The following is a 23869-nucleotide window of genomic DNA, read 5'->3' on the forward strand; positions in this document are numbered from 1 at the left end:
CAAACTCTCCGTGCAAACTCTCCACAGGCTCAGGGGTAACTGCTCAGCGAGAATATCTCAGAGAATCCAATTTGTCTTTCCTCTTGCAGTCTTTGCTTTGGTTATTGTTTTGAGATTTCTTTTGTGGCAGTTTGGGTCTTTTTTTTTTTTAAAGATTTTATTTATTTATTTGACAGAGAGAGAGACAGCCAACAAGAGAGGGAACACAAACAGGGGGAGTGGGAGAGGAAGAAGCAGGCTCTCAGTGGATGAGCCTGATGTGGGGCTCGATCCCAAGACTCTGGGATCACGCCCTGAGCCAAAGGCAGACGCTTAACTGCTGTGCCACCCAGGCGCCCCAGCAGTTTGGGTCTTTGATTCACTCTTTGGGTCTTCAGTGAATACAGCCTTTCCTTTCTCCTCTGCACCCAGCTGCCAGCCAGCCTTCCTGGAAAACCAGACTAGCCTGTTTCCTTTGGGAAGATACAGGGCAGAGTGCTCTGGGATCACAGAGCAGCCCAGGCTCACATCCCAGCGCTGTCGTTTTATTCATTTACTTATTGAATCACTCAACCCACATGTGTGCATTGAGCACCAATGATGCATCAAGCACTATTCCAGGACCTGGGAGAGAACAAGCCAAAGGATCTGCCTTCACGGAGCATCTCATCTCTGAAACTGTGCCACAGGTGAGTTTTTTTTAGGGTCCCAAATCCTTTGCAAATCCCAAGGAAGCCATAGACTCTCCCCAAAAGAATGCACATAAACAGAGGCACTGAAAACTGTGTGCCTTGTTAGATGGCTGGTGGATCCCTGAAGCCCATGGGTAGACCTCTTGGGGTCCGAGAACACTAGGTTAGGAACCTCTGGGCAAAGAGAAATCGGATATGAGTCCTTCTTCAGTGTGTAGAGCTCTCTAAGGGCTCTGTTCATACACCACCATGATCTGTTGAATTCCTTCAATGGATCATAATCACATTCAACCCGAAGCCTCAGATGTTGACTCTCCTGCATTCCAAAGACAGATTCTTACAGGTGAGCTTCTTAAGATAAAAGAGTAGGAGAAATCTGCATTCTGGAACGTGAACTAACTGCCCTGTGGGATTTGGGGTAGAACATCCACATCAGACTTGCAAACGATCTTTTCCTCACATACACGGGATAACAATTTTCTCCAGGTGAGCATGAATATGCCTTTTTTTATGCACTCCCTATGCTCCTGAAAAGTTATACCTGAATCCAAACCTTGCAAATAAAACCACTTAAAATGCACTAAGGGAGCTCACTACTTCATAAAAGCTGGCAATGAATTCTCTGGCAAACCAAGGGAAACTTTGGAATGTGCAAATTCATCTCTCCTCTTTGTTAGAATGGATTTCTGTAGAATGGGTAACTATAAGTGAAGAAAGCCAGTGGGTGGGGTGGATTTAAGACATAAGGTTTCTACTTATCGTGCATCTGTGCCTCTAAGAAGAGCTTTTCAGAGAAAATGTTATCTTTTATTACCTATTACAAAGACCAAATTAACCAGTGCATGACTAACTCCTCTGCAGTGCAGAGGACAAGGACACCCAGGCATCTCAATCATCACAAGCCATCCGCCATGACGGATGGTGCAGGGCAGGGCAGGCTTTCAACGACCAGGGAACTTCGAGGCACAAACCGCGCTGGGTGGCAGGCAACAAATGGACCCCTCCTCAGCCCCTGACCAGCTGTGACCCCAGGCTGACATCGGGGACTATGACACCACAGAGCAGTGGGGACCAGCAGTGGAAGAGAATGATTATAAGCATGAGAGACAGAGAGGCCATCGGTGGGAGGGCTCCTGACAGGCAGCAAGGGAGGGGAACTGGGTGAAACCAGAGGTAGAGAACAGTGGAGGAGGGAGGCAATCACAACAGGAGAAATGCACATAGTCAATATGGCTGCGAAGAAGTAAAGGACCGGGACCTGGGAGGGAGTGAATACAGAGTCAATCTCTAAAGTAAAAGCAGAGGTGACACCATCACACAGAAAATTCAGTCAGAGGCAGCAGCCATTTAGCAATGAGAGGACAGCTGACCTCCAGCTGAAATGACAATCGCACTCATAGCAAGGCATACTGCTAGAAAGCCGCCATGCAGAGAAAGAGCACGGACGGTGAAGAGAAGGAGAGCCTCCCAGCATCCCCAGCTCAGCACAGTGGGCACTGTGGTCAACTCATTCCAGCTTCTCAGGGCTCCTTCCCCCTGTAACAGGTATATACTCAGTCTCAGAGGGGACGTGTCAGAAGGCCTAACTCTCCCAAAAAGGGCCCAGGCACAGAGTAGGCACTCAATGAATGCTGCCTGGATGAGTCACTGAACTCTGCGGGGCTCAGCCAACAGCCTGTTTTTGCACTGCCTGAGAACTAAGAATGGTTTTTTAAATGTTTAAAGAGTCGTCAAGAAGAAAGAGGAAGAGGAAGAAGAGGAGGAGGAGGCTGGGGGAGAAGAGACGGAGATCCTATGTGTCCCACAAAGCCCATGCTATTTACTGCCTGACCCTTTACAGAAAAAGTTTGCCAACCCCTGAACTAATGAGTTTACTGTAAGCATTTTGAATTGAAGACTCACCCTTGTAGTTTCCTATCCCCTCAGTCCCTACGCCTAACGCATAGTTAGGTCACTGTCTGAGTGTACTGGTCCAGTTTGGAAGATGGTTCAGAAGGGAAGACTTAACTTGCCTCCAAAAAAAAAAAAAAATGCAGGGCACCCCACCAATGAGGCTCAGAATATGTGTCTTACTAAAGTGGGTGTAAGGAGAGGGTCACAGTGATGTGGAGGAACTGAGGGAGTTGAATGCAACAAGCATTTGTTGAAGGTGCAAATGCCAGGATCTGGGTGAATAAAAACATGCTTTTTTAAAGGCCTCATCAAATCCAATAAACAACAGTGTCATGGAGAGACGGGTGTCCGCAGTAAGTGTGGTGGGAGTGCTGAGGACTAGCCCTTGGGAAGGCTTCCTGGAAGATGCCACCTTTTGAGTGAACCTGAAGAATGGAAGGAGGAACACATCCTAGGTGGAGGACCTAGGAGCAAAGATACAAAGACAAATGGAGCTACAACATGGACAAGGCATGGCAGAGCCTTTGTGAGGGGGCAGTTAGGGAAAGGTCAGTTGGCGACTTCATTTGGGTCCCCACCACCACCACCATCAGCACCAGCAGCAGCACCACAGCAGACCCTGAAATAAGAGCTTGAATGCTAGGAGTGTATTTCGACGGTCCCAGGGATACCAGTCCTGAAGGCAACTGGAGCCTAACTCCCTTACCAACTGCGGAGGCAATGCAGAACATGCCCCTCAGAGTTACCCCACCCCAGGGACAAGGACACTGGGGTGTTTATATGTCAACTCCCTTCAGTCATGTATTTATTGAGGATTGCTTTGGAGGGTGAGGGAGGCATTCGTTCCCTGGCACTTCTAGCCTGCCCTATGCCCTGGCAGGGCATGCCCGGCTGCCAGAGCCACTATGTCACATCTACACAGCGGGCCCTGAGACCCAGAGATGCACACACTGGCAGCCAGGGGACGGTGCATGTGATGATGTGCTGAGACATAAAGAGTAGGAGCACAGCGTCCGCAGCAGCTGCGAAGGTGGGTCCCGATCGTGCAGAGCCCCTCATGCCCCTCTGCTCGGGACCTCCTGCTCTCCAGGGAATGGAGCACAAACAAGGTTTCGAAGCCCGGAGGTAACAGGACAGCAATTCAGAATATGATTCAAAGGACAAGCCAGCTAAGATGTGCCTGGCAGAATTCTGTAACTTTCCAGAGGGTGAGAGTGGGATGGGAACCAGGCCATGATCGTGGGGCAGAGAGGAGGGAATACACGCATGCAGGGCCGCCCAGGAGGGCGTCAGGGGTCCTCCCATGGCTCCAACAGGCCCTCAGCGCAGAGAAAGGACAGGTGGGTGGGCTGCAGGAGGGGTGGGGCCTGGGGAGGTGGGCGGGTTTAAGAGGCATTGTTGTGACTAGTGGAAACCTGTCCAGAGCTCAAGAGAGAAGTGGGGCTGAAAACTCACTGGGAAATCACCAGCAAAAAAAAAAAAAAGAGAGAGAGAGAGAGAGGATTTAAAAAGAAGGGACAAGGTCCACCACCAGAACTTGGAAAAATACTCCTGTTGACAAAAGAGGAGGAAGAATATGAGTCAGTGAAGCAGGAGTAAAGTTGGGAGCCCAAAAAAAGAAACACCAAGTAGAGGATTTTTAACAGCCAAATCTTCCCGACAGAAGGCAATCCTCCACACGGGGCCCACATCCGGCCCAGCAGCCAATTGTCCGCAGACAGCTGGTAGCGGCCCACCCACGTTGGGGGGGTGGATCTGACCCTGCGCTACCCACGGCTGCGGATGTCGTCAACCTCCGCAGCCCGAACCCTAAGTGTATGGCTTGCTGGAGAGTTTGGGAGAACTGACCCTCCCACCCCCCGCCAAAGCGTTCCCAGACCCAGTGCACCTGTGCCATAAGCATATCGTGGAGGAGATGCTCCATCACTTTCAGCGATTCCCAAAGGGCTCTGTGAACCCACAAAGGACAGAAACCACAGCTGTACGTGACCAGTGAAACACTGCCATTCGGGGCTCACATTCAGCCTGAGCGCGAGGTGGGAGAGCAAGAGAGAGACCAGAGACCTCTCTGAATGCATGGCAGTGGGATTCCCCCTACATTTCGAGGAAGAACACCTTGGAGCTGAATACTTGACCTGCCATCGCTACAGGCACACGTGTGAAGAGAGTTTCATCCTTGTGCAAAGTTTGTTCTTGCCCCTGCCCTACGATTGTCGATTGTCGGGGCTTATCTGCTATGCAGGGCGACAGGCAGCAAAAAGATTACCCTGAATCTTGCCTCCGAGAACAGAGAGCCTTCTGTTATGGAAAAAAGGGAAAAGAGAATAAAGATCCAGTTTGAAAGGCTTTGAAAAGTGATTCAATGCGAGGAAGTTAGCTCCGCTGCTGGGGCACCTTGACACTGGAGAAAGATAGCCATTGTTGCCTGCATACGAGGCTCTGTGGGTCTGTCCTCTGGATCACAAAGATTGTTGTGCTGAGAGCCACAGTGCTTCTCCAAGTAGGACAGAGTCTGCTCATCTCAGTGTCTGCTTACTGGCCTTACCAGCAGCTCCTGGCTTCAAAGAGGATTCTCTGAGTGTTGCTGTCTAATCCACAACAAAACCACATGTACCTAGACCTACTCGATTGGCCCAGGTACACATCAGAGGTCAGGATTTGAAATCACTCCTGGACTCCAGAGATGAATGCCCACCTTCGCCATCCACCTAGCCTCAGCAGACCATGTGGGACAGCTGACCAGGACAGACATCATGCCTGACCCAGGAAATGAACATCTGTGACCCCTAGGGAAGGTGGGCAATGTACAGCAAATATTTTCTGGAATCATTTATATGGAGAGAAGAGAGAGTGCTTGTTCTCATCCCAGCTCTGACACTGAAATCTCTGGGGCTGCTTCCTCCTCAATAGTGAATATCAACGCAACATGGACCCTATGACCCAACGCCTCTCCCAGCTCTGACATGCTGGGCACCTGGCCTCCAGGGAGCTGGCTTCCCCGCTCCGTGGAGCCTCGTCATCCCTGCCTCCTGCATAGCTCCTGCGGCCCACAGCATCTTCTGGGGCAAGACCAGAGCAGGCCAGAGGTGCCCCTTGCGCTACCCGACACAAAGAGCCATCTATAAACTTTTTGGGGGTTACAGACGGTAGCAAGGGTTCACGTTCATAAACCAGGATTTCCACTTCCATTTAAAAAAAATAATTACATAAAATAATTCTTCAAAACTTCAAGAACTCCTTAATGCGCTCTAAGGAGCAAGAATGGCCCATCATGGAGGTCAGATGAACCTGCTAACTGTCAGTTTCTCCATCGATTTGTAACTTCACTGAAAAAGTGCTAACTGCCACAGAGGGTTCGACCGTTACACTCTTCTTAAATGTCCTATTCTCAGCCATACATTATTTCATTATACTCACAATGGGCCATTGGTTCAAGTCAGGAAGCATAGGAAACACTGATGTTAAAATACAACAAATTAATGAGGACTGTAAAAAACGGTAATAATTCTACAAAATCGCCGTGGGATGGTTTTTGCCAGGTAAGTAAGTTGCAGCCATCTGATCAGAAATCACATCTCATACATCTAGCCATCTCTGGAACTTCGAATTTGAAAAGGAAATGTACTGACAATTATATCCAATCTGGCTTTTCACATGTGGAGAATAAAGACTGCCCATACCCATAATATGTTATTAGTGGCAAAGTGCTTACATGTAACAGCATAATGCCATCTCTCCTTTCTTGTCATTTAACACAGAACACAAACACTGTCAAAATAAACCACCGGCTTCTTTGTTTCTTTAGGGCAAAACACGAGAATCCAAAACTCCAGGTCAAGGGGTGCCCAGATGGCCCAGTTGGTAGAGCATGTGACTCTCAATCTCAGGGTCATGAGTTCAAGCCTCACACTGGGTGTAGAGATTACCAAAACTCCAGGTCAAGAAAACAGCTTTTGTTTTTCGGATGTTGAATCACGTGGTTAATTTCAATCTGCACTTCAATATATATTCAGTCGCCAACATGATAGATGTCATAATTTATTTGTTGGCAAAGCATACTTTTTCTGACCTAATTTAAAAAAATAAATCAATTAAAGCCTGCAAAGTACTTACGATGGCACCTAATAAATAGAAAGCAGAAAATAAATGTTAGCCATTATTGCTATCATTATTAAATTATTATCAGTTGTTAAATGGGTAAAAAGTTTAAATTTCTAATATGCTGTTAATAGTATTAAATGGTATTTGTGGAATAAACTTGATATAAACTTTAATGATACTGGTCCCAGTTTTTAAGTTAAAATTATGTCTTTATTAGGTACCACTCAAAAATGATTAAGTATTTTTTTTTTATTTTTGGGGGGCTGAGAGATTAAATTACTTCAAAAAAATGTTCATATGATAGAACAGATTGATGAGTGGGCAAAATGGCTGAAGAGAAGAGGGAGATACAGTCTTCTGGTTATGGAATGAATAGGTTATGGGAATAAAAGTTACAGCATAGGGAATATAGTCAATGATATTGCATAGTGTTGTACGGTGGCAGATGGTGGCTACACTTGGGGTGAGCGCAGTATAACATATAAACTTGTCAAATAACTATGCTGTATACCTGAAACTAACATAACATTGTGTGTCAACTATGCTCAAATTTAAAGTTTTAGCGTTCATATGAAAAAAACGCAGAACACCCTGCTGAGCCACATTTCTAGTTTGTCTGCCATATTCTTTTCCAGGCTTCTCGACCCTTGCTCTGTGCCCTAGGAGACTGACTTGCCAAAATTGCATAAAAGGGTTTCATTCCCCACTGGCTTCCAGTCCAGTCCAGTAGGAGACACCAGGAGACTAGAGAAGAGGAAAGGAAAGACATTAGAGCGTTATTCCCCCAGAGCCTCTCCTTCCAGGCTGTGACCTTATAGCAGCCACATTTCCACCTAAAGCTGCAAGCAGGGACCCTCCCCCTTGCCTACAGCTTTCACTGGGTCCAGGACAGCTCCTCCCTCTGCTTTTTCATTCCAGGGGAGGTCAAGATCTTATTGGCTCCTGCTTCACCATCCTTTTGTTGATTCCCTGCATCCTGTTCCCACCCTTACAAACAGACCTTTTGTTAACCCTTCTTTAGTTGCTTTTCTGAGCGTGCCATTTTTCTCTTACCTGGTTCTGGAAGTAACCCCAGGAAATAGGTCCAAAAAATGGGATATGGGGATTGCATTACTCATGTATTTGATGAAAGCATGGATAAGCTTCTTTCTAAGGGTAGATGGGATAGAGATAATCTGTGCTGAGCAATGCCATTACAATGATTCAAATAGCCATGATGACACAGGATGGAGTGCAGGTAGAAGATAGGCATGTGGGACATGGATGTCTTCACACATTCCCTGAACTCACTCTGAGTGACTCACTCAGTTCCCTGGGAACTGAGGCGGCTCTGGTCCTCTGTCACTAAGTGACAATGGTGATTGCAAAGACCCTGGGAGGAGCCAACTGCTTCTGGCCACTTAGGGAGAATACACCCACAGACGGGCACAATGAAAACCTTGAATCCCTGAGTAAAAGAACAGGGAGACATTCAGGAAGACTCCCCAGCAAGTTTATGAGTGTCTCACCATCTATGTTGCAGGACAGATCAGGGCTGAGGATCAGGCATAAAGCCTAAGCCTAAGCATTTCAGAGTTCAGGACCAATTAATAGGAATCTTTGCCAGGTCACTTATGCTAAGGCAGTGGTTCTCACCTGGAAGCAATCTGCCTCCCAGAAAACAGGTGGTAGTATCTGGAGACATTTTGCATTGCCACACTGGTATCCAGTGGAATGAGACCACAGAAGCTGTAAATATCCCACAGTGCATAGAAGACACATACGCACGTGCATGTATGTGCACACACACACGCACACACGCACACACACACAACAAGTCTTTAGCCCAAAATCTCAGATTTTGGAAAAGATATGAGATCCCGGTATGTGGAATGGAGACATTTAGGGGGCTGAGAACTTTGAACACTTAGATCCTCTTGAAATTTCCTCAGTGGTTGAAGCAGATCTTCATCTTCATAAAAGGGAACCAGATCTCCCTTGCATAGAGGTCTGCTGTGCAGTTACAGATGTAGCAAACCTTAGTCCACACAAAAACTCAGAAGCCCCCTGCTTTTACAGGGCAGGGATAGCAGTATGCCTTCATGATCTCATCCCAAAGTTCTGCCAGTTCTCCCATTCTGTTACAAGAGTCCATTCTCTGTCACAATTTAGTCTTAATTTATATACAACAGAAAGTCACAGTAGTCTATTATAATTATGCTAATTGGACCTGTTGAGAAGAAATGAGTGAGCACCATGCATATTTTAGCAAGATATATGCATGCCAGAAAATAAGTGATAAACTCTACAAAAATTTAAGGAGCTGACACATAAATGAAGTTTCTAAGGGTGCAGCAGTCTAGAACATCTAGGTATATCCCCTCTAAATTGACCAAATGCTGCTTTTCTTTCTGCCATTCGCCACAAAGAAGTGCATACCACTTGAGTGGGTCATTCTGGATTGTGAAGGAAACAGAGAACACATTTGGACATCTTGCTCTGACTTCTTGCCTGATAACTGTTACTTGGTGACCTAGCACATTCAATTGTACCAGAAATATCTATGGTACATAGAGATGTCACATAGAGTACAGAGCCTCTAGCAAGCCCTAAAAGGAAAATTACAGTACAGGTCCCAAGGTTTTAGAATAAGAATTTTGCTAATAATAGTACTCCATGTGTAAAGCAGCTTCTGGCTTCCTACGGAAGCCATGGAAAAAACTCAACACCAGACCATGGGACACCAAGTGACTATGTGTCACAAACCAGCCTTCATGCACTGAGTGCTATATGATCTGCTGAATCATAACAGAAATACACGCAGAATTCCATTGTCAAACGGAAACGGAGTCTGTAAGATCAAGCTGAACAAGTGCAGAAGTAAGAGTGGATTGTATAGCGGATAGTTCAGACTCCCGTGGTACTTACTCCCACTGCTTCACTATGCCTGCCTCAAGCCACACCTATGCTCAGAGGGAGCTCTCTGTAATCAATGAAGAGTGGGGCAGGGTGAGTATGGCCTGGCTTATTGATGGCTTGCTCAGTATGCTGAAACAAGTCGGAAGTGAATGGAGAATATACAGCAATCCCACTCAAGGGCGACCCTGGAAGACAATGGTGAGGGGAAGTCCTCCCTGGGGACAGAAACTCAGGAAATACAGTGCAGTGGTCCTCATCACATGGAAGGAGAGAGAGCCCGACACATCTGTGCTGATTAGTCAGTCACTAACAGGTAGACAGCTAGTCAGAAACAACGAATGAATAAGATTGACATATTGGTGACAAAGAGCGAGCCCCTCAGAGTGAGTTCAGGGAATGTGTGCAGACATCCATGTCCCACAGGTATGCTCACCAAAGGGCATTCATGGCACAAAAAGCTCTCAATCATCAGATGGATGAAATGACCTTTCTTTGTGTATGCCAGTCACTGGTGTCCCCAAACACCCCACACTCGATCAACAGACCCATGTCAAAAGTAGCCATGGAGACAGGAACAAAGGCTTTCATTCATGTACTCAACAATACCCTGATCCTGTATGAGCAAAGGTTTTAGGTCACAGGACCAAGTTAAAAAATAGAAGCTGACCAGCACAGGTGTTGGCAGAGGATCAGTGACACATGCAACAGCTGGTAAATAAGCGAAGCTATGATTAACACCTCGTGCCTCATAATCAGCTGTGGAGCAGACCACAGCACCGAGGTCTTCTGTTAATAGTTTATTTTTCCCCACCACCTTATAGAAAGGGCACCGGTAGACAGTGACATTTTCATTAGATTCCTGGTGGGAGTATAACAGAATTGAACTGCTCACACTAGATCCAAGAGCCAGTGCAACTTTGTGTGTCCACTGTGTGGGGCCCATAGTGTTTGCCCTGACAAAGGAGTAGAACAGGGGCTAAATGTGCCAGATAGTCTCCATGTGCCCTCCCGATCTGCTCTCCCCCCTTCTCCGCCTTGCTCTGGGCCCTGGGTCGTTGGCCTAGGCAGACTACATCAGCCAGGCTCCCTTGTCGCCTCTGGCTCTCGGTTGCTTTTGCCAATGGGCATACCAGCAGGAGACTGGGAAATGGGAGGAAATAGAGGCCATAGGGTTTATTCCCACCAGCTCCCTCTAGCCACACCTCAGTTTACAGTCACAACTTACAGCCAGATTCTACTCAGCAGCTTCTCTACCACGACTACAGCTCTCCCTGGATCCCTAACAGCCCCCCACCCCTTCAAGCCCAGTACTAATGGTCTCTGAGCCCTGGGTGCATCAGCCTACCTTGCTGCCCATGTCATTATAAACAGTCACTTCTTTAACCTCTCTGATATTGCCCTTCTGAGTTTTCTGTCCCTTTCCTGCAGAGATCCTAACTGACATGGGCAACTTCACTTCTCAGAGCAGAAAACAGAGGTCTAGAGGCGGGAAGGGCAAAGCTCCTCCTTGCCTGCCCACAGGGCCCCCCCCCAAGGGAGCAAACGACAAGGCTCTGCCTGGAACCGATCATCCAGAGAACACACCTCCAGAAACTTCTTTTTCTGTATTCAGATCATAAAATGGTTTACAGGTTGGTGAAAATGTTTTGCAGAGTGGGGGAGGAGGTGGTGCCGAGATAGGTCTCCCACCCAGGACTCTAGGGCCCCACTGCGGGATATGCTATACCATCTACTGTCAATCATCTCAGAGAAGGCACTTGTGTAGCCAAAAGGTACCACTGACCTGAATGTGCAGCCCAGCCTCTCCTGCCTCAATTACCCCAGGAGAGCCACTAGTCCATCTCCTGGACTGTGTCTCAGCCTCCCATCACACACGCACACGTACACACACACACACACACACACACGTGCTCGCACATGCAAACACACCCACGCGCATGCCCACACGCACTGATTGCATTTCATGTACCAGCTCTGGACCAGGCATGGGAAGAGAAGCAGTTTAAGTTGTCTCCCTGGACTGGTGGAAGGTTTCCTAGGCAAATGGAGATCACTTTTAAAATGGGAAGGAAAAATGGGAAATGGCTAAATACGCACAATGGAAAATTACACAGCTATTAAAGGTATTTTTAGACAGTATGAAACAGCACGGAAAGGGTTTACAACAAAATATTACGAGGAAAAAGCAGGCTACAAAACTATATATGTTTATACAAATGCTTAACGCTGTGTAAAAATGCATAAGGGAAAAATGGACTGGACAGAAATGCACCAAGATGCTAACAGTGGGGCACGGGAGGACATTTCTCTGTATTTAACATTTTCTTATAATAGACATCAATTACTTTACATCCTATTATAACCTTCTTAATTATATATGCAGTTTTGAAAAATATTCTCATTTTAAAAATACTCAAATTGGAAGTACGAAACAAAAGTCCCCTGTGAGGATGACACCTTTAATCCCAGTCCCCTCCCAAAACAATCACTGTCTTCGCTTGGCTTCTTATGTCTGCAGAGAAATAAAGTTAGCGTAGAGGGGAGGTTTTTAACCTAAATGGCATGTTACATAAATTTATTCTGTGAATTACTCTCTCCACTTCATAATAAAGCTTGGGGGTCTTTCCACAACACAGCACATCTAGCTTAAGGATTTTTAACCTTATTTTTTTTTTCTTTTTTTCTTTTTTTAAATTTTATTTTATTATATTGTGTTAATCACCATACAGTACATCCCCAGATTCCGATGCAAAGTTTGATGCTTCATTAGTTGCGTATAACACCCAGTGCACCATGCAATACGTGCCCTCCTTACTACCCATCACCAGTCTATCCCATTCCCCCACCCCCTCCCCTCTGAAGTCTTCAGTTTGTTTCTCATAGTCCATAGTCTCTCATGTTTCATTCCCCCTTCTGATTACCCCCCTTTTCTTTATCCCTTTCTTCCCCTACCGATCATCCTAGTTCTTATGTTCCATAGATGAGAGAAATCATATGATAATTGTCTTTCTCTGCTTGACTTATTTCACTTAGCATTATCTCCTCCAGTGCCGTCCATGTTGCAGCAAATGTTGAGAATTCGTTCTTTCTGATAGCTGAGTAATATTCCATTGTATATATGGACCACAGCTTCTTAATCCAGTCATCTGTTGAAGGGCATCTCGGCTCCTTCCATGATTTGGCTATTGTGGACAATGCAGCTATGAACATTGGGGTGCATATGGCCCTTCTCTTTACTACGTCTGTATCTTTGGGGTAAACACCCAGTAGTGCAATGGCTGGGTCATAGGGTAGTTCAATTTTTAACTTTTTAAGGGACCTCCACACTGTTTTCCAGAGTGGCTGTACCAACTTGCATTCCCACCAACAATGTAGGAGGGATCCCCTTTCTCCACATCCTCTCCAACAATTGTTGTTTCTTGCCTTGTCTATCTTTGCCATTCTAACTGGCGTAAGGTGGTATCTCAGTGTGGTTTTGATTTGAATTTCCCTGATGGCTAATGATTTTGAACATTTTTTCATGTGTCTGTTAGCCATTTGTATGTCTTCATTGGAAAAGTGTCTGTTCATATCTTCTGCCCATTTTATGATTTGTTTATTTGTTTCTCGTGTATTGAGTTTGAGAAGTTCTTTGTAGATCTTGGATACCAGTCCTTTATCTGTGGTGTCCTTTGCAAATATATTCTCCCATTCCGTGGGCTGTCTCTTAGTTTTTTTGACTGTTTCCTTGGCTGTGCAGAAGCTCTTTATCCTGATAAAGTCCCATAAGTTCATTTTATCTTTTATTTCTCTTGCCTTTGGAGATGTGTCGTGAAAAAGGTTGCTCTGGCCGATGTCATAGAAGTTGTTGCCTATGTTCTCCTCTAGAATTTTGATGGATTCCTGTCTCACATTGAGGTCTTTCATCCATTTGGAGTTTATTTTTGTGTATGGTGTGAGAGAGTGGTCAAGTTTCATTCTTTTGCATGTAGCTGTCCAATTTTCCCAGCACCATTTATTGAAGAGACTGTCTTTTTTCCACCGGATGTTTTTTCCTGCTTTATCAAAGATTAGTTGCCCAAAGAGCCGAGGGTCCATTTCTGGGTTCTCTATTCTGTTCCATTGGTCGATGTGTCTGTTTTTGTGCCAGTACCATGCTGTCTTTGTGATCACAGCTTTGTAGTACAGCTCGAAATCCGGCATTGTGATGCCCCCAGCTTTGTTTTTCCTTTTCAACAGTTCCTTGGAGATTCGGGGCCTTTTCTGGTTCCATACAAATTTAAGGACTATTTGTTCCAGTTCTTTGAAAAATGTCCTCGGTATTTTGATCGGGATAGCATTGAAAGTGTAGATTGCTCTGGGTAGTATGGACATTTTAACTATGTTAATTCTTCCAATCCATGAGCATGGAATATTTTTCCATCTTTTTATGTCTTCCTCAATATCTTTCAAAAGTGATCTATAGTTTCTAGCATATAGGTCCTTTACGTCTCTGGTTAAGTTAATTCCAAGGTAACGCATGGTTTTTGGTGTTATTGTAAATGGGATGGATTCCCTAATTTCTCTTTCTTCAGTCTCGTTATTCGTGTATAGAAATGCAACTGATTTCTGGGCATTGATTTTGTATCCTGCCACCTTACTGAATTGTTCTATAACTTCTAATAGTTTGGGAGTGGATTCCTTTGGGTTTTCCATATAGAGTATCATGTCATCTGCAAAGAGAGACAGTTTGACTTCTTCTTTGCCGATTTGGATACCTTTGATCCCTTTTTGTCTTCTGATTGCTGTTGCAAGGACTTCTAGTACTATGTTGAATAATAGTGGCGAGAGTGGGCATCCTTGTCGTGTTCCTGATCTTAAGGGAAAGGCTTCCAGCTTTTCCCCATTGAGAATAATGCTTGCAGTAGGCTTTTCATAGATGGCTTTTATGAGATTGAGAAATGTACCCTCTATTCCTACACTCTGAAGGGTTTTAATCAGGAAAGGATGCTGTATTTTGTCAAATGCTTTTTCTGCATCAATTGAGAGGATCATATGGTTCTTGAGTCTTTTCTTGTTGATATGATGTATCACATTGATTGATTTGCGAGTGTTGAACCATGCTTGCATCCCAGGTATGAATCCCACTTGGTCATGATGGATAATCCTTTTAATGTACTGTTGGATTCTATTAGCAAGGATCTTGTTGAGGATTTTGGCATCCATATTCATTAGAGAAATCGGTCTGTAATTCTCCTTTTTGAGGGGGTCTTTGCCTGGTTTGGGGATCAAGGTAATATTAGCCTCATAGAATGAGTTTGGTAGCTTTCCTTCTGTTTCTATTTTTTGAAATAGCTTTAGGAGAATAGGTATTATTTCTTCTTTGAATGTTTGGTAGAATTCCCCAGGAAAACCGTCTGGGCCTGGAGTTTTATTATTTGGAAGGTTGTTTATCACTGACTCAATTTCTTCATAGTTAATTGGCCTATTTAAGAAATCTATTTCTTCCTGTTTCAGTCTTGGTAGTTTATAGGTTTCCAGGAAGGCCTCCATCTCTTCCAGATTGTTTAGTTTTTTGGCATATAGCTGTTGATAAAAGTTTCTAATAATCCTTGCAATTTCAATGGTGCTGGTCGTGACCTCTCCCTTTTCAGTCATAATTTTAATAATCTCAGTCCTTTCTCTTTGTTTTTGGACAAGTTTTGCCAGTGGTCTATCAATTTTATGGATTCTCTCAAAGAACCAGCTTCTAGTCCTGTTGATCTGCTCTACTGTGGTTCTGGTCTCTAATTCATTGATTTCTGCTCTAATCTTGGTCAACTCCTTCCTTGTCAGTGGGTTAGGCCTGTCCCTCTGTTGCTGTTCCAGTTTCTTGAGGTGAGAATATAGAAACTGCATTTTAGATTTTTCTATTCTTTTGAGTGAGGCTTGGATGGCTATGTATTTCCCCCTTAGGACTGCCTTTGCAGTATCCCATAGGTTTTGGACCGTTGTGTATTCATTCTCGTTGGTCTCCATAAATTGTTTAATTTGTTTTTTGATTTCCTGGTTTATCGAGTCATTCTTGAGCAGGATGGTTCTTAGCCTCCAAGTGTTTGAGTTTCTTCCAGGTTTTTCCTTGTGGTTGAGTTCCAATTTCAGAGCGTTGTGGTCTGAGAATATGCAGGGGATAATTTCAATCTTTTGGTATTGGCTGAGACCTGTTTTGTGTCCCAGAGCATGATCTATTCTTGAGAATGTTCCATGGGCATTTGAATAGAATGAGTATTCTTTGGTTCTGGGGTGTAGTGTTCTATATATATCTATGAGGTCCAACTCGTCGAGTATGGCATTCAAAGCCTTTGATTCTTTGCTTAGTTTTTGCCAGGGTGTTCTGTCTATTTCTGATAGTGGGGTGTTGAGGTCCCCTACTATTACTGTGTTCTTATCTATATGTCTCTTTATTTTGGTTAAGAGTTGGCTTGTGTATCTTGCTGCTCCCCTGTTGGGGGCATATATATTAATAATTGTCATATCCACTTGTTGAATACTTCCTTTAAGAATAATATAGTGCCCTTCTGTATCTCTCTCTATGGCCTCTAGTTTAAAATCCAGTCTATCTGATATGAGAATTGCTACTCCAGCTTTCTTTTGAGGTCCATTTGCGTGGAAGATGGTACTCCATCCCCTTACTCTAAGTCTGAATGCATCTTTGGGTTCAAAATGAGTCTCTTGTAGACAGCAAATGGATGGGTCATGTCTTTTTATCCAATCTGCAACCCTGTGGCGTTTTATGGGAGAGTTTAAGCCATTTAGATTGATAGAGATTATTGACAGATATGATTTTAATGATGCCATTTCTCTTTAAAGTCTTTGTATCGGTTGTGACTTGCTGCTCTGTATCACTCTTGGGGCCTTTTTACCTTTATAGAGCCCCCCTTAATATCTCCTGTAGGGCTGGTTTCGTGGTTACGAAATTGGTTAATGATTGGCGATTTTGGAACGTCTTTATTTCTCCATCAATTCTGAATGACAGCTTTGCTGGATAAAGGATCCTTGGCTGCATGTTTTTCTCTGAAAGAGCTTTAAAAATGCCCCCCCAAGCCTTTCTCTCATTCCAGGTCTCTGTAGACAGGTCTGACGTAATCCTGATACCTTTGCCTTGGTACGTGAGAAATTTCTTTGCCCTGGCCGCTTTCAATACTGTATCCTTGGATCTAATATTTGCGAATTGCACTATGACATGCCGTGGCGTAGGTTTGTCCTGGTTGAGCTTGGATGGGGTCCTCTCTGCCTCTTGGACACGAATGCTTGTTTCCCTTGCTAGATTAGGGAAGTTTTCAGCTACAATTTGTTCAAATATCTCTTCTAGACCTCTGTTTTTCTCCACCCCTTCAGGGATGCCGATGATTCTGACATTGGATCGTTTCATAGAGTCAGTAATCTCCCGTAATCTACATTCGTGGGCGTGGATTTTTTTAAGACCAGCTTCTATTTTCGTTTTTTCTTCTACTAACCCATCCTCCAATTCGCTAACGCGTTCCTCTGCCTCGGTGACCCTGGCCGTCAGAGCCTCTAGTTTTGACTGTATTTGGCCCACTGAGTTTTTAATTTCTGTCAGATTCGCTCTCATTTCTGCCCTTAGGGATTCTATATTCTCAGCAACGCTTTCTCTGATGCTTTTTTCAAGTTTACTCATCATCTTGACCATTGTTGCTCTGAATTCCATTTCTGATAATTGGGATACATCCATATGTATTAATTCTGTGGCCGAGGCCAATTCTGTGGCAGAGGCCACAGACTCATTATCTTTTCTTTGCTGGGGGGGACTTCTCCTTCTCGTCATTCTGATGAAGAGAGATTGCAGGGTTGTCCAGAGCCCAAGTGTTGACTGGGACCCAGGCCGTGCGCCCTTGTTTTATAGAGATCTTAGGGATGTGGGCTTCTTCCTTAAAGAGTTTATTTATTTATTTGAGAGAGAGAGAGACAGTCAGCAAGAAAGGGAACCCAAGCAGAGGAGTGGGAGAGGAAGAAGCAGGTTCCCGGTGGAGAAGCCCGATGAAGGACTCCTTACGGAGCGTTGTGATCACACCCTAATCCGAAGACAGGTGCTTGGTGACTGCGCCACTCAGGCGCTCCGGGTTGTGGGCTTCTTGATTTTTCAGCCTGCCTTCTGGGGGAGGGGCCTGCCTGCCGGTACTCAGAAAACCCTGTTTGGGTAGAGTCTCTGTGTCCCTTGCGAGGGGGGATGGGGATGGGCACCCTGTGAGCCGGTATTTCCGGGCTTTTGTTCTCTGGCGGCTTTCCCTGGCGGTTTGCTATGCCTCTTCTGAGAGAGCAGCAGCGGCTGAAATTCAGCCTCTGTCTCAGAACAGAGGGATCGCGGATCGTTCTCCACTGATGTTCTGGCCACTTTAACTCTGTTTCTGTTGGTGCTGCTCAACCCTGCAGCATCCCGGGCTGTGCGCCCCACACCCGGCGTCCCAGCCCTCACTTCCAGGGCCGGCACGTCTCTGTCCTTTGTGTTTCCAACCCCGCCAGCCGCCAGCCGCCCCGCGCGGGCTCCCGGAGCTCCCCGTCTCAGTCTGGTGTCTCACGGGTGCTGACCGCGAGTCCGCCTGCTCCCCCGTGCAGGTGGCCCTCCAGCCGCCAGCCGCCCCGCGGACGCTCCCGGAGCTCCCGGTCTCAGCCTCGATCCAGTGAGCACACCGGAGCTCCGGAGCTCCGTGAGATGCTTGGTGGTGCACGCTCCCGGCTCACGGACTCAGTCTGCCGTTTCCAGAGTGCGGGTCCGCGGTCCGCCCGCTCCCCGGTGCAGGTGGCCCGCCAGCCGCCCTGCGCGCGCGCTCCTGGAGCTCGCGTTCTAAGTCTGTTGTCTCGCGGGTGCCGTCCGCGAGTCCGCCTGCTCCCCCGTGCAGGTGGCCCGCCAACCGCCAGCCGTCCCGCGTGCGCTCCCGGAGCTCCCTTCTCAGCCTGCTGTCTCAAGCGTGCGGGTCCGCGGTCTGTCCACTCCCCCTTGCAGGTGGCTACCGCTTCCCGGCGCCCTGACACGGCGGCTCCCTCCCCCTTCTGTTTAGCTTCCGATATCTGTGCGCGGTTTCACGGCTCCCCGCTTCGTACCTCGATACTCAGCGCTGGAGATGTTCATTTGTAGAGATCCAGATGTATCTTCCTGCGTCTCAGGCTGATTCCGTGGATATTCCTGCTGGTCCTGGTACCTATCCAGCTCAACTCAGGGGACCGGCTGAAAAAGGTGTCCCCTACTCCTCCGCCATCTTAACCTCCCCCCAAGGATTTTTAACCTTAAATGGTAAGTCCTAACGTGGTTATGCCACAGTTTATTTAATATTCAGGACATTTAAAATTGTTTCCAGTTTGTCCCTGCTAAAACAAATTGCACTGAACAGTTGCATAAATGACTCTTGGAGACATTAACACTACGTTTCTAGACTAGACACAAAGCAGTGGAATTTCTGGTTGGAGATTTGGATATTTTTATTTTAAAAGTTCCCATAGATAGATACCACTGTTTACTTCTTGGGAAACTGGGGGTCTCGGCTGGTCATTGCACCCTAGAGGCTCTGGAGGTGACGTTTCCTAGCCTCCCTGGGGTCTTCAGTCTCTGAGATGGGGCTGCCTAACACCCGGGAACACAGACTTTCCATGTCTGCCCATCTGATGCACCCCGAGGACCAAACCATTTACATTCAGATCATGAAAAGATGTATAGCCTGGGGGAAAATGTTTCTCAAAAACAGCCCACCTCCCACAGAAGCTCACCGCAGACCTCTATGTCTCATGCAAAAAGGAGTTTATGTTTTTCTAAAGAACTGTCCCCTGGGGCCTCAAAGTCGGAGCCAAGTATTTTAACATTTCAGATACTTAATTTCTGGAAGAAACAAAACTTAGGATATCTGTCTTGCTTTCTGTGGAAATGGTGTCTTGAAGAAGCGAAATGAATCCAACTCAACCCAGTCTTGGCTCAAGTGGGCTCTGTCTGGCCCTTGCGCTCAGGGGAGTGTCCACAGGAAGGCCACAGGAACGGCAAGCCTGTGGAAGGCTGGCGAGCGCATTGGATCCACCCCATCCATCTCACAGAGGCTGCATCGCCAGGGTGCTGCTGTGGGAGAGGAAGCCCTTGGCCTTTCACAACCCAGGCAACGCTCTCTCTAAACCATCCCTTTGCAAAGCCCCTGAATTGGCCTCAGAGGGGCCTCAGCACTCCCACCTCTGACTCCCTTCTGCCCAAGGGAAGGAGACAGGCCCAGGGAGAGGCAGGATCTCCAAGTGCTCACATCTGGCCCACGACTCTCCCACACGACCCCTCCTCAAGGCCCGGCAGGTACAGCCCAGCAGCTGGGACAAGGTACAGAGGGATGCCATAGAAAGGCTCCAACAGAGCCTCCGGGCTGCTTGTGTCTGTGGTGGGGCTGGGGGAAGGACCAATAGAGCAGGACCAGCACAGGCCCACAGCCCTCATTTTGAACTCTTAGACTTACTATGACTTTGGGAAAATGCATGTGTCTAAACATTATATTCATCGATCACCTACCAATCCTCAGAATAAATCCCAGATCTGTCCCTTTGGCCACCCTCCTAGTTCAGGCCCACTGTCTCTCTCTGGGGTGACCACCACAGCCTGTGAGCAGGTCTCCCCACTTCTGCTCTTGCCCCCTAATAGTCTACTCTATACAGTGGCCAGGGGTCTTCTCTCATAGAACAAATTACACGTAACATAATCCCCCGCCTAGAAACTTCCAATAACCTTTCATCGCTCTCAGAAAGACTCAAATCTATCACAGCCAACAAGGCCCCTGTGACCCAGCCCTCCCCACCTCTCTACCCTCCCCTGCATTCAACCTCTCCCTGCCTTCAGCCCTTCTCACCTCTCCCCGCCTTCAGCCCTTCTTTCTGTTGTCCTTCAACATGTCACACTCACTCCTGACCCAGGGTCTGTCTTAGGCTCCCCAGAAGCAGAAGCCAAGAGGAGGCTCATGTGAAAGTGATTTACTAGGGAAGCATTCCCACAAAAAGCCAGTGGGAAAGTGGGCCACACCCCACCAGGGACAAAGGAGCTGGTAAGCACGGTTCTGTGCCCGTCAGCCTTCGGGAAGGGCTGTTCCCAAGGGGGGATACAAGTCCCCAGGTACCTCCTGCTCTCCGTGTGGAGGGAAAGCAGTTCCGGTAGCCGGAGGTCACTTTGCCAACAGAGAGCCATAAGCACAGGCAATCGGGAGGGAACACCCAGGAGAAGTGTGCACAGCGTGGGAAGGGATGCACAGGGCTGTGGGCGGAGAAGCCACAGCATCAGCAGAGGGTCCCTGTCCCTGCTTTTTCCTCTGCCTCCTGCCAGGATTCACTCCTTCCTTTCAGCAAGTGTCCACTCAGATGTTACTGGCTCCACCTACCTAATATACCCTTCCCTGATGCCACTTTCCCCTGATCTAGTGACAAACCACCATCTGTGACTCTCTCATACATTTGCTGGTCTCCTTGTGTCTCCCACTAGACGGGAAGGGAAGGCACCCGGTCTGGCTCATTCCCACCTTGTGTCCCCAGCACCAGTACGGTGGGTCTTATGAGCACTTGGTGAGTGCTGCCTGGCACATCTCAGGCAACTTACGTGACTTTTTACCAACAGGAGTCCCCCGCCCCAGTTAGCCACAGGGGATATGTTCCAAGACCCCCAGGGGATGCATGATGCTGTCAATAGTACCGAATCCCACATATACTGGTTTTTCCTACACACGCATGCCGCTGGTAAGGTTTGATTTATAAATTAGGCACAGTAAGAGATTAACAACAGTAATATAATAAAATAGGATAATAATTACAACAACACAGTGTAATGAAAGTTATGTGAGTGTGGTCTCTCTCTTTCTCTCTCAAAATATCTTATTGTCCTGTACTCACCCTTCTTCTCAAGATGATGGGAGGGAGCAAGATATCTGCGTGATGAGGGGAAGTGAGGGGAATGATGTAGGTGTCGTGATGTAGTGTCAGGCTACTGCTGTCCTTCTGATCATTTCTCAGAAGGAGGGTCATCTGGTTTTCAACCCACAGTTGGCCCTGGATCATTGAAGTGGTAGATTAGGGCAGATTACTGTATTTATATTTAACGAGCACTTGGGTGAGGTATACTATCTAAATTCCCTACAGCTCTAATCTTCCAAATGACCCAATGCAGTACATACTGTTGGTACCCTCATTTTACACGTTAGGAAGCTGAGGCTCAGAGGTTAAGTAACTTGGTCCCAGCCGCACAGTGGGACAGAGGTGTGGACAGGGAGTTGGGCTGGCTGAGTGGCATCAGAGGCCGTGCTGTCTAATGACCTGCTGCGACGTAAGCATCATTATCCACCTTGCAGCACCTACCAGAGAGCCACTGTGGCTTTTCCAAAGCCCCAGACCTGGAGGGAAGTGGGGCTGGGATTCTGACCCCCAAGCCCATTCCCCACTGAGGCATCACCATAAGCGGCCACCCGCGGGGGGTGGGGTGGGGATGAGTGGTTCCTCCCTCCTCCTGTGGCCCCACCCTGCATTTTCTCACCCTTCACCATGGGTCCCTGGTGATTGTTTCTAGCCCAGTCCCTGGGGAAGGAGGAAACCGCTGTCCCCTAGCTCAGGAAGTCTCTCAAGAGGGACTCCCACTGAGACATTGGGACCCAGGACCGAAGTCCCTTCCCTCCTCCCACAAACTATACAAGCCATCAGGTGGCCAGAGCTGGGATGTGAATGTGACTCAGACATTTTGCAGCCCATGTCCCTCCCTGCAGCAAGTTCAAGTGCCCTCACTAGAGGCAGAACAAAACTCTCAAAAGAAACATTCCAAACAAAGCCAGTAATGGTTAAGCCATAGAGCGCACACGTGCGTGTGTGTGCGTGTGTGTGTGTGTGTGTAAGAGGGAAGGGAGGCACACGCACATAGACGGATAGATGAGGCAGTGATCTATGTCCCACTTTGCAGGCTGGAAACCTCCCGCCACTCAGAGTGAAACTTCATTAACCCAAATACCACATGACTGGAGACAGGAGGGTACCGTGCAGACCGCCATGCATGCCCCCCGGCAAGACAGCACACCTGAGGGGGGCGCCCCGACTCAGCAGTGATTCCCGCCACACTGCATTTACCCAGCTCATCAACCCGGCTTTGACACAGACACACAGGCAGCCGCCCCAGCCAGCATGCCCACCTCCCAGCTCAGCTTGCCAACAATTACAGCAATCCCCAAATTGGTCGAGACGACTCATTGGGGGGTTGCTCACTACCTCCTAATTAGTGTTAAACACTGATTATCCAAGGCTATTGATATTGGCCTTAATCAGTAATTACAAGTCTCACATAAAATATTTAATAAGCATTCATAATACAAGAAATTTGATTAAGAAGAGAGTATTTTTCTTGCATTTCCACATGGGTCTCCTGAAGGCTTAGCTGGTTTCTTCTAAGCAGGAATAAATACAGCTGGCACAATTACCCTCCAAAGGCAGCGGGAAATAGCAAACTCAGATCCACCCGCCCCCACTCCTCTGAAATACTCAGCTGCAAAAAAAAAAAAAAAAAATGGGCAAAGGCCACAGATGGGCGATGCACAAAAGAAATGCAAATAGCCACACACACACAAAAAAAATCTGTGGGAAAATATTTAGTCTCACTAGTAATCAAGAAATACACACTGAAACACCATCTCGTCAATGAAATCAGCGAAGCTTTCAACTCTAACTCTACCGCTGCTGGTCAAAGCATGTCCCGGCCCACGACAGCCTCTTCTGTCATCTTCTTCCCTCTTCCCGAAAACGCACCCTCCTGCAAGGAGCCACTGCTCCCCTCCGCAGTCATGACAGGAAGTGGAGCTGCCCTGTTCTGTCTGTCACTTCCAGCTGCTGCAAGTGGTCATAATCAGAGCTCTGACCTGAGCTGGGCCCCTCAGAGAGCTCCCCGTGCTGTCCCCAGGGCTTGATCAGGGATGGGCCAGGAAGACATTTCCCTCTGGGATTTCCATCCAGGACAGAAAGGACTACTTCTGTCCCTCTCTGGGGGAGCCAGAGCTGGAGGATGTAAGCCAGGGGTACCAGCAGTGACCGTATTCTGTGAAACTCGGATGATGCTTACACATGGGCTCTCACAAGCCAAGACCTAGCTCGAGGTAGACCTGCTTAGGATTGTTGTCGCAAGAGCAAAAAGACACCCAAACCCCAGCCCCCAGCTCTGCCTGTCACTCTCAGAAACAAGGGCAATTTGCCTGACTTCTCAGCTCAGAGTCCGAAGGACTCCCCAGAAGCTCGAAACCAGCCCCTCACTCTGCTCTCTGGGCAGCAGGAGGAGCCCTGGGGGAACCCTCCCATTGAGGAGCTGGGAAGATCTCAGA

The 23869-nt window shown here is 47.2% G+C and overlaps 1 protein-coding gene across 1 annotated transcript in view; it reads right to left on the reverse strand.

Moving 5' to 3' along the window:
* FSTL4 (follistatin like 4) overlaps positions 1-23869 on the reverse strand; it is a 602689-nt gene that overhangs the window by 556843 nt on the left and 21977 nt on the right. The window lies entirely within an intron of this gene.

Source organism: Ailuropoda melanoleuca, chromosome 3 (genome assembly GCF_002007445.2).
Source record: "Ailuropoda melanoleuca isolate Jingjing chromosome 3, ASM200744v2, whole genome shotgun sequence".
Taxonomy (NCBI): Eukaryota; Metazoa; Chordata; class Mammalia; order Carnivora; family Ursidae; genus Ailuropoda; species Ailuropoda melanoleuca.